Source organism: Podarcis liolepis (assembly GCF_965112155.1).
Source record: "Podarcis liolepis genome assembly, chromosome: 8".
Classification (NCBI taxonomy): Eukaryota; Metazoa; Chordata; class Lepidosauria; order Squamata; family Lacertidae; genus Podarcis; species Podarcis liolepis.
In genome coordinates this window covers 35906343-35915718 of record NC_139560.1, presented here as the reverse complement: position 1 = coordinate 35915718, position 9376 = coordinate 35906343, and the positions used below count along the sequence as shown (strand labels likewise).

Sequence of the window (9376 nt, the reverse complement as noted above, 5' to 3'; positions counted from 1 at the left end):
AGGTTTATCTTTGGCTGACGGTGAGAGGGGACCAGCCTAGAAGGGACAATCTGGGAGCAACCACTGAGAAGGCTCTCTCATCTTCTTACCAAATGTGCCTGTGAGGGTGGGTGCGGGGGGGGGGGGACAAGGGAAAGGCCCCACTGAAGATCTCAAAACTAGGGCAGACTCATAAAGTGGTATATGTTCACAAACATTTAGTCTTCTTGTTTCCTGCTTTTGGGAGGTGCAGAAGTGGTGACCCTAGGAATGCGAGAAGCAAGAGCAACCATATATTAGAAATGTTGGAATTGTCATCCTGTTTCTCTGAGGTTAAAGGCCACCTCATAAATTGCCCTCCCCACCCCCTCAACGAATGTGGATATTAATCTTCATCTAGGGAAAAAATGTGACAATGGGATCCTGAATGTTCATTGTTGTCTGAAAATCTGAAGCTTTCTTAGGATCATAGGAAGCTGCCTCACACTGTGTCAGACCACTGACACCTTAGCTATGTGTTGTCTACACTGGTCGCCAGCAGCTCAACAGGGTTTCAGACAGGGGATTCTCTCATTCCTATCTGAAGATGCATATTTACAGCTGTGACAGTAAAACACAGCTGCAGAATATTGCAGTTGGTACAGTTTTCTCACTGTGACAATTGCACAAGAAAGGAAGACCCAGAAGCAAGGGGGTGCCATTGTTTTCTTTAACCCATGCGTAAGACGGGCAAACACTTGCCTTTGTCAAATGATTAAAGAAAGAGTCTGCAACTTGCATGTTTGTCAACATAAACAAAATCAAATGATTGCTCAGCGGGAAGGAGCCCCAGGAAATCCAAAGATTTTTTTTAATATTTTTTTTACTAATTAGGAAAATAATACTGTCTGCTTAATGATTACTTTGCACTGGCTGCTATCAAGCAATGGCAGAATGGCACTTTCAATCCGGTGTCATGGAACAACGGACAAACTTTGACAAATCTTCTGGTATCATTTTTACAGCAAGGAAGAGAAATTTAGTCTAGAAGGTTAAAGCAAAGTTGACTTTTCTATCCCATTTGCTCCTGTAAAGTTTAGTTTAAAAATTACTATGCTAATAAGCACCACTCATGAATTTCCATTAGCTTCTTGTCCACTCTTAGGAATTTAAAATGATTTGCAAGAATGTAGGTAGATCACCTTCCATACTCCCTCCCCTTCTGGAGAATGCGATTACTCATTTTATTTTATTTTATTTATAAGATTTCTTACATGAGTCAAGAAACAAAAAGGTAGACCAGCAGGAGTTGGCTGTAACTCTAACTCTGACACTGATTGCTAGAGCTGTATCTTCTTGTCAGTTCATGTTTAAATATAACTTCTGTTTTAATTTTCTGTGGTGGCTTTGTGTCGTGCACTTAAGCCACAACTAAAGTCAAAACAAATATTATTTATGTAAGCAAAGCATGCCCAACAACTGTGGCATCATTCAGTAATTTCTTCCAGGCCAAGTCTAATCCGGTTGCCTTTTTTTCTGACTGAGCCAACCCTGTCACTAGGCAGAGTGAGATGACCACCTCAGGAGACAGATGCTAGGATGGGAATGTGGACTATGCCCCTTCCCCGGTAATCTAGTGTGGAAGTGAGGTGCTCAAGTTCTCTCAAGTTATCTAGGGGTAAAAAGAATCTTTGTCAAGATATAGTGAATCTAAGTATGACAGGTTTCTGTGGGTTGAAGAAAACTGAAAGGGTAAACAAATTAAGATCATTTAAAGTTATCCTCACCTCTTTTCAGCAACCAGCTATATTTAACAATCATTGTAGCTAAAAGAGGGATTTTGAAAAGGCTGCTTAAGCATGAAAAGTGTGTGATTGATAAAGGCACAGATCACTATCACCTTTGAACAAGCATGTGAGCTTTGCCCAGTACATAATGGGATTTGCTAGTGCTTCATTCTATAGCACTGATGTTGAAAGGGAGGGGGAAATTAAGAAGCATTAAAAAGATATGGCATTTTGAATTTTCTAGTTGTCCTGCTTTCTGGTAGATACTGCTTTTTAAATAAACTGACTTATTTATGTTAAGTCTCAGAAACCTTAAAGTTATTGGGGGCAGGCAGGCAATCTTTTCAGATTATTCTCTTCTTTTGCTCTTCTCTAAACCTCCTGACAAATTCACTATCATAAATAAATGGGACCCCTCCCCACAATAACTTTAGCATGGTAAGGGAAAGGACTTGGTTTACTCAGTCTAATGATCTCTGGCAGGCAAGCAGCCTGATAAGCAGCAATGACTCTCTGTCAGTTTTATGTATGTTTATTTACAAGAAAAACACATCCAGAGAACGTCTTTCCACCTGCTCACATTAACAGTAGTTGATCAGTCTGAATCATCGTCCCTCCCCTCAACAGGAAGGATGCCAAAACCCCACCTTTCTTCTCCTTCCCTTTCATTGTTCTCTGAGCTTCTCCAGTCTCCTAGTACAGGGACTGAATGCCTGGCCTGCCTCCTCAGAAGACACAGCCTCAGACTCTGGCTTATCTGCTGGCTGCCTGGCAATGCTCTGGCCACCTTCCATCTCTCCCTCTCCTTGGGAGCTAACAGTGTCTTCCTTTTCTAGACTCTGACAGCCAGCTCTCATCTGCAGAGTCAGCCCCTTGCTCGCTTATCTCAATTTTTGAGGCCGACTCTTCCGCTGCACCCTGGGGGGCCAACGTTCCTGACACCCAGCATGGTAAGCCAAACCATGGTTTAGTGGGCCACCTCAATGTGTGGGCTCTCATAGAAGAGCTTGCAGCTGCTTTGCACTCCTTGGCTTCAGAATAAAACTTGGCTACAGCTCACAGTTATGGAGCTTTTCAGATTCTAATTCCAGTGGAGCAGAGCAAGATGGAAAAGTAAACTACAACATTTCATTAAATTCCAACACAAATAAACAGCAACATTGACCATTACCTATTCATTAGATTTAATTAGAAATAAATTAGGTCATTTTGTACGAATTAAAATTCTGTAGAATAGTTTCAGAATAAACCTTTTTTAAAAAATAATAATGATGAATGAATTAACTTCCTCTAGTGTAGGATTACTTTTTATATACTCAGTTTTTGAGGTTGTTTCCAGTTTGGCATTGTCAGGAATGTATGTATCATTAGATGCTTATAGACATTTGCAGCAGCTGAGTTTATCAAGGAATTTGCAGTCCTGTTTCAACATTAAACTGTTATTTTTTTAAAAACACACACCACACAGTCATGTTTAACTATATATGGATGCACTTTCTCACAAAATGTACATTTCTGAACTATGTTCCATCAAAGTATGCATTTCTAAAAGTATTCTATCATAAAATAGATATATTGAAAGTATATGCATTTTTATGCTTTTGAGCCCAGAATGGCACCACAAGATTCAGAGAAGTGAGAAATCAACAAAATGAAGGCATTTTTATTTACTCAGTGATATGGAAGGTGCAGATCAGGTCAGTTCATACGGATTTGCAAAAAATTGAATTTTTCAAGCAACCCTACTTAAATTTCATCATTATAGTAAAAGTGTTTCCAAATACTCTATGCTATAACCTCAAAATATTCATCAAAATGGCTGTGATTCTGCATTGCAGGAAGTTGGACTAGATGGTCCTTTGTGTCACTTATAATGCCACAATTCTATGATTTTCCAAAAAAATAGTTCAAACGTATTGCTTGAAACCATAGGTCATTTCAATGTTTAAAAACACAATAAAACAGATGGAACAGATATAATGCAACAAATGTGTTGAGAAATAAAGCAGAAATAATCATAGATCAATGAAAAAAATAATCAAAACCTGGGAGTTGAACCTTCAGATGGTAAAGTTGCCAACTCTAGCTAAGGCAGCTGTTTACCTCGATTTAAATCTCCATCAGACCATTTTCTGATTTCACTATTGAACATAGCTAAACATACAAAACTAAAATTGAAATAATGGAGATAATCAGGCTTCTCCAGTAGTATATTTTACATTTGCCTTGTAAAATTTGGCTTGTGTGTTGGCTTTCAATATGTTCTGGGAGCTGAGTTGCTAATGTAGGTCATCATAATTTGGCATAGAAGCCACTGTCATTGTGAAATGTTGCAATGAAAAACATGTAGACAGAGCCTTCAATGCATACAGATATCTTTTCTCCACCCATAGTAACTGATGGATGCTTCTGAAGTTTTTGTATATATACATATCCTACCGTAGAAATTGTATAAATAGTACTACTGAAGAAAATCTCTTCAAAAAGAGAAATAGATTCTGTTTTAGCCTTGCTTAAACATGTTAGAATGTATTGACAAGGTCTCTGTATTTCATTCAGAGCATCATTGCTCCTGCAGGCATCTTGGGATGTTTGCAGTTGTTTGGGTGAAAATTACAGAACAGATGCCATTTTCTAGAGATTTTCTTTGATATTCTAGTTACACAAGAGTGTTTGTATTTAAATGCAAGCTAAACACAGTGAAGAGTGTTAGTGCAATAAATGTTTTAAATACAATAGAAGAAGTTGTGCAAGTGTAAGTCCAAATGATTTAAGACGAGAATGTACTCTTCAGAAAGGATTGCAGCTTTCATATTTTGGTGTTTTATCCAAGGCCACATCTACATTACACATTTAATGCTGCATAATGACACTATAAACAATCATGGCTTCCCCCAAAGAGGCCTAGGAATTACAGTTCGCTGAAGGTACTGTGAGTTGTTAGGAGACCCCTACCCCCTCACAGAACTACAATTCCCAGAGTTCCCTGGAAAGAGGGGTTGATTGTAAAGCCAGTCTGAGAAGTAAAGCAGTATGGTACTGCTCTAAATGGACTTTGGGCTCATTCATACTTCTGTTTGTAGCATAATTTCTAGGCACAGATCCATGATTTCCAGACACAGACCAGAGAGGTTTTTTAAAAAAACAACAAACAAACAACCCCCCCCAAAAAAAAACAAAAAACAAAAATCCTGCCACTTCCCCAAATATTTGGGTTTTCAGCAGATTGACGTTTGTTCCAATTCAGCAATAGAGAGCAGGTTTTCCCAGGGAATATGGCAGGCAGGGAAAAAACAATCTTCTCAGATCTGCATCTGCAAGTCACAGACCTAGAAATCACATCATAAACAGAAGTGTGGATGAGCTCTTAGAGGGGGGAGGGATTAAAATGACATGTAGTTTAACTCAGTGGTACATGGCCATGCCATCTATCCATCACACCTCCACTGCTCCAGATTTCATTGCACCACAAAATGAAAATGTGTAGACCAGAAACGTTGCCTTCACAGCACCTTTGAACGTTCTGTAGAAATTAATGAATCTTCCACATTAAGTGTTCAGAATGAAGGTGACTCTATCAAGTGACAGTATATGGAGCATTATAGCTTCCTCACGGAAAGTTGGGCTTGAGAAATAATGTGTGTAATGGAAATTGGTAACTGAATTTTAATAAACATTCATTCCCAGAAGGACTTGTGTGTACTGTAAATATACAACGCTACTTATCAAAGCAACATTCCTTTTGAACTGAAGAAATGTTAATTAGTATTATTTTTGTTTCCCCATCATTTTCTCTTTTTAATCCAAATAATTCATTACGTTCAAAGCAAAGCTGAATGTGTATTGTCCTTGTTTTCTTTCTGAAAAGTCATTTTTCAGATTGCCAAACTCCCTAGCTGTCAGTGTTTACACATTGTACGAAACATATTTTCATTTTTTTAAAAAAATGTGTTAAGGAGGCATAGCACACTGCATTAGAATTATAACATTTTTGTGACCTGACTGATATTTTCAGCAGCCCTAAGGCTGGATCCTTCTTTCAAATGAAAACTTTAGCCCCCTTACATGTGCAGCACAGACAGGACAGTGGGGGTGTACCTCTGACCCTACATGTGAGGTCATGTGGTAGCTACATGCAGGCTTTCTCCATCTTCTGGGACCTTGATCATGCAACAGTCCAGAATGCGAGGAAAGCCTATGTGCATAGAGGTCTATATGTGTAGGCTTTCTCTATGCATAAAATGGGGTCATCAAGGATGAGGCCAGCAGTATCATACAACCTCAGGAAGGGGCCAGAGCTGTATCCCTGCAGCCCTATTCTGTGTCTTGTTATGGAATCTTCTATGAGGGCCACACTGAGTTACCGGTAAGTACTGAGAATATTTGTAAAACATTTCCCTTGATGTGTTTGTCTTGATGCTTAAATGGCACTCTGAGAGACACTGTGGAACTTGTGTCTCATAGGGATAAGGGTTGTTCATGCTGAAATCCCTAATAATTTTTTATTGATGTCCATCAGAGCAGTAGCATATAAGGTCAGATCTCATTGACTCATAAATAGCCCTACATCTGCACACTGTATTTGTAATAATTTCTATAGCACTTTTTGGTGTATAAAAGTACCTTCATATTCTCTTGTCTCATTGATCTTTTCAGCAGCTCTGTGATGAATCAAGCTGCTGAGAAATGCTTTTCGCAAAACAACTCAACGACTTTCCTTACTGAGCAGGTATTTAATGCTAGATCTCCAACATCAAAACTCACCACCAAACTAAAGTGGTGTTTAATATGTTTTCTGGGGTCCTTACAACATCTCTACTCAGTCCATCTGTCAAACACACACTTCAGTATTTCCACTGAAGGAAGAAGGTGCTTATTGTTCTGAATGCTGATACATTTACCTTATATTTGAGTTAAGTTATGGAAACCTGGTTTTTAAACATTGTTTATTGAATCCTATGCCTATAAGGCAATGTGCCCGCCAAATTATTTTTTATTGCGGGGAGGGGGCATTGTGTGAGATCACGGCAACCCAAATTACCTTCATGCTCGCTAGTTAAAAATGAGAAGATGACATCCCAGATTTTGGCTTCAAAGTGTTAGAGGGTATGTTAAACCTTTATATTGTGTTTGGAGTGTGGTGACCAAATCAGTTTGTGTTCTTCATGATCAGTGGATAAAAGTGGTTTGATAATAAAACATCCTCTTCTCATTATCACCACCATAAGGGACACCTTAAAGTAATTATTCTGTTTGAAGCAAGGCAGCACAACCTTTCCCCTTTGATTCCCCATGGATGTGTGAAGTATCCTAGTGCCAATCGACATGGCTTGGCCTTGGTCATCCTTCAGACAGAGCAGCTCTCCAGTTCTCACCAATGAGGCCTCCTTTCCCAGTTTTGCCTCATACAGGGGGGCAAGCAGGCAACAAAACCATTACCTGCCTTACTACTTCACAGCAAACAAAGAGGAGATAAAAACTTTAGAGCGCGATTGCTTTCAAAATGTTACTTCTCAGACAGACTCCCCTACCACTGTCAAATGTGAAAACAAGTTAAAAGCTTGTGTTAAATGGTTTGTGACTAATACACTGCCCCTTTAAATAACTGAGCTTAAAACCATTCGAATGAGCAATATTACCTGTCAGATGGAACTACAGTTTTCAATTTCATTGCACCTGGAGTAAAACCCATTACTTTTTTGCGAAGTGCCATTTCATTTGTCCTCTCAGCATCACCACCAGCAACAGCAGCAAGCAAAAACTATGAAGTTTGCATTTAATTAGCCAGGCCTGTATCCTTCCAGCGCATCTCCAGATGCAAAGCATCTCAACCAAACTGGGAAGTGCAAGAGATAAGCAGCAATATGGCCTCTCCCCAACTTTCTTCCTTCCCTCTTCATAGCTGCCCCTGCAGTCTGTGGAGGGGTTCAGGCCAGATTGCTTTGGCTCATGTCCTGTGGATTACTTCAGTGGTGAGCACTCTTTGGGGAAAGAATGGTGCCTGCCAATAGCTGTAAACACTACCAGACAACTTCTGTTAAATCAGAAGTAGCTGCTGCCTCTGTGTGCCTGTGTCTCTCTGCCTTTGTCTCCTACGTGTTTTGGTTTGCAGCCATTAATAGCTTGGCCTCCACAAAGAGGTAGCAAAGGGGAGTGTGTCAGAGCAGCGGGCCAAAATTAAATTACCGCAACCTCGCGCTTTGCATTAAAGCCTCCACTAAGTGATGGAAGCTGGTAATCGTCCCAATTTTCGTTAAAGACAATGGCCCTCCATGCAACTGGCTACATTCAGTTAATTCATGCTGTCAGCTTTCCTTTATTGGCTGCGGGGAATGCAGTATTGATTCCTGAACTTAGCGGCAGCACAAAGAACCACTAGTGCATGGTCAAAATGCAGCAATAAAAAGAGCCTGGCAGCTTGAGGAAAAGCCGCCATTCCGCTGCAGAAACAAGGTCAATTAAAGGACAGTGCAGCACAATATAAATAGCATCGCCATTCCTCTTCAGCCAGGATGATATCACGCTGGCAAGATGACAGTAAATAAAAGAGAAGCTAATGCAGAATAATATAAAGGAATCTGATGTAATTTAATTTCAAGTCTTCCACCATTTTGAAAATGCTAGCAATAGCAAAATACATTTCCCTCTTTAAGTAAGAGTTAGTGATTTCTTCCTAAAGTAATCTTTCTGTAATAAAAACTGAGTGTAAATTAGCTCACGCGCATTAGTCACATGCCAAGTGGTAGATGTTCTGTATGGAAAGGAAGAAGCTGCAGCTGTGATGCCTCATGACTGCTAGATGCTTGGTTTTTATTACCTGTTTTGAGTTCCCTTTCAGTATCAGATTATTTTAATAATGAAACAATAATAAGTAATTTTAGCTAATGGGATTCACATGATGCAACATGGTGCTGTGGTCATTTGCATTAATATAAAATATATTGCTTGTTGCCAGCTGGCAATTACATTTTAAAATATATCATATGCTGGTAAAGAGTCTCTCTGTCTCTCCCTCCCTCTCTCTCTCTCTCTCTGTGTAAAAGTGTGTAAGTGTAAGCAAGTGTGTTTAAGTGTAAAATAGCTTGCTATTGGATCCTTTGCATCCAAGCGACCTCCATCATTATGAAAAAGGACATACACCTCACCTTTCCTCTGTTCAGATCCGATAGGAGGGTGGGTATCCAATCTTAGCATCCAATGAAATGTGAGGATGTTTGAGGGAGGTTGTTCATTGTAGGAGAGACTGAACCAGTGCAAACAGGATCTAAACAGGAAGAGCAAGCACTTTCTGGTACATTGTGGATTTTTGAGACAGTATTTACTGAGACATTTTGTGCACACCATAGCAGGTACTAGAGGGGAGTGGGCTGGCGGATATGAGGATGTGAGTTGGGATGGCAGTCCAGGAGGTGTATATTTTAATAACAACATGCAAGGCTGTGCTTGCATCTGAAAGAAGATGAAAGCAACCTGGACTTGGGAAAGAAAAAGGGAAAGAATTTTATTTTCTGAAAATTCAAGAGAAGCACAGATTCAGTGTAGTGCTAAGGAGATAATTCTATCAGCAGAAGCAGTAAGTAATCTTTATTTACTTCAGCCATTGGCCATAGCAATAAAACAACAATATGATA

At 39.6% G+C, this 9376-nt stretch overlaps 1 long non-coding RNA gene across 2 annotated transcripts in view; it reads right to left on the bottom strand.

The window, feature by feature from the left end:
• Nucleotides 1-209: 209 nt before the first annotated feature.
• LOC310713635 overlaps nt 210-9376 on the bottom strand; it is a 123159-nt gene continuing 113992 nt past the window's right edge. For both annotated transcript variants that reach the window (XR_014529369.1, XR_014529370.1), the window contains one exon: nt 210-243. This is a non-coding gene — a long non-coding RNA (uncharacterized lncRNA). The remainder of the gene's footprint in view (nt 244-9376) is intronic.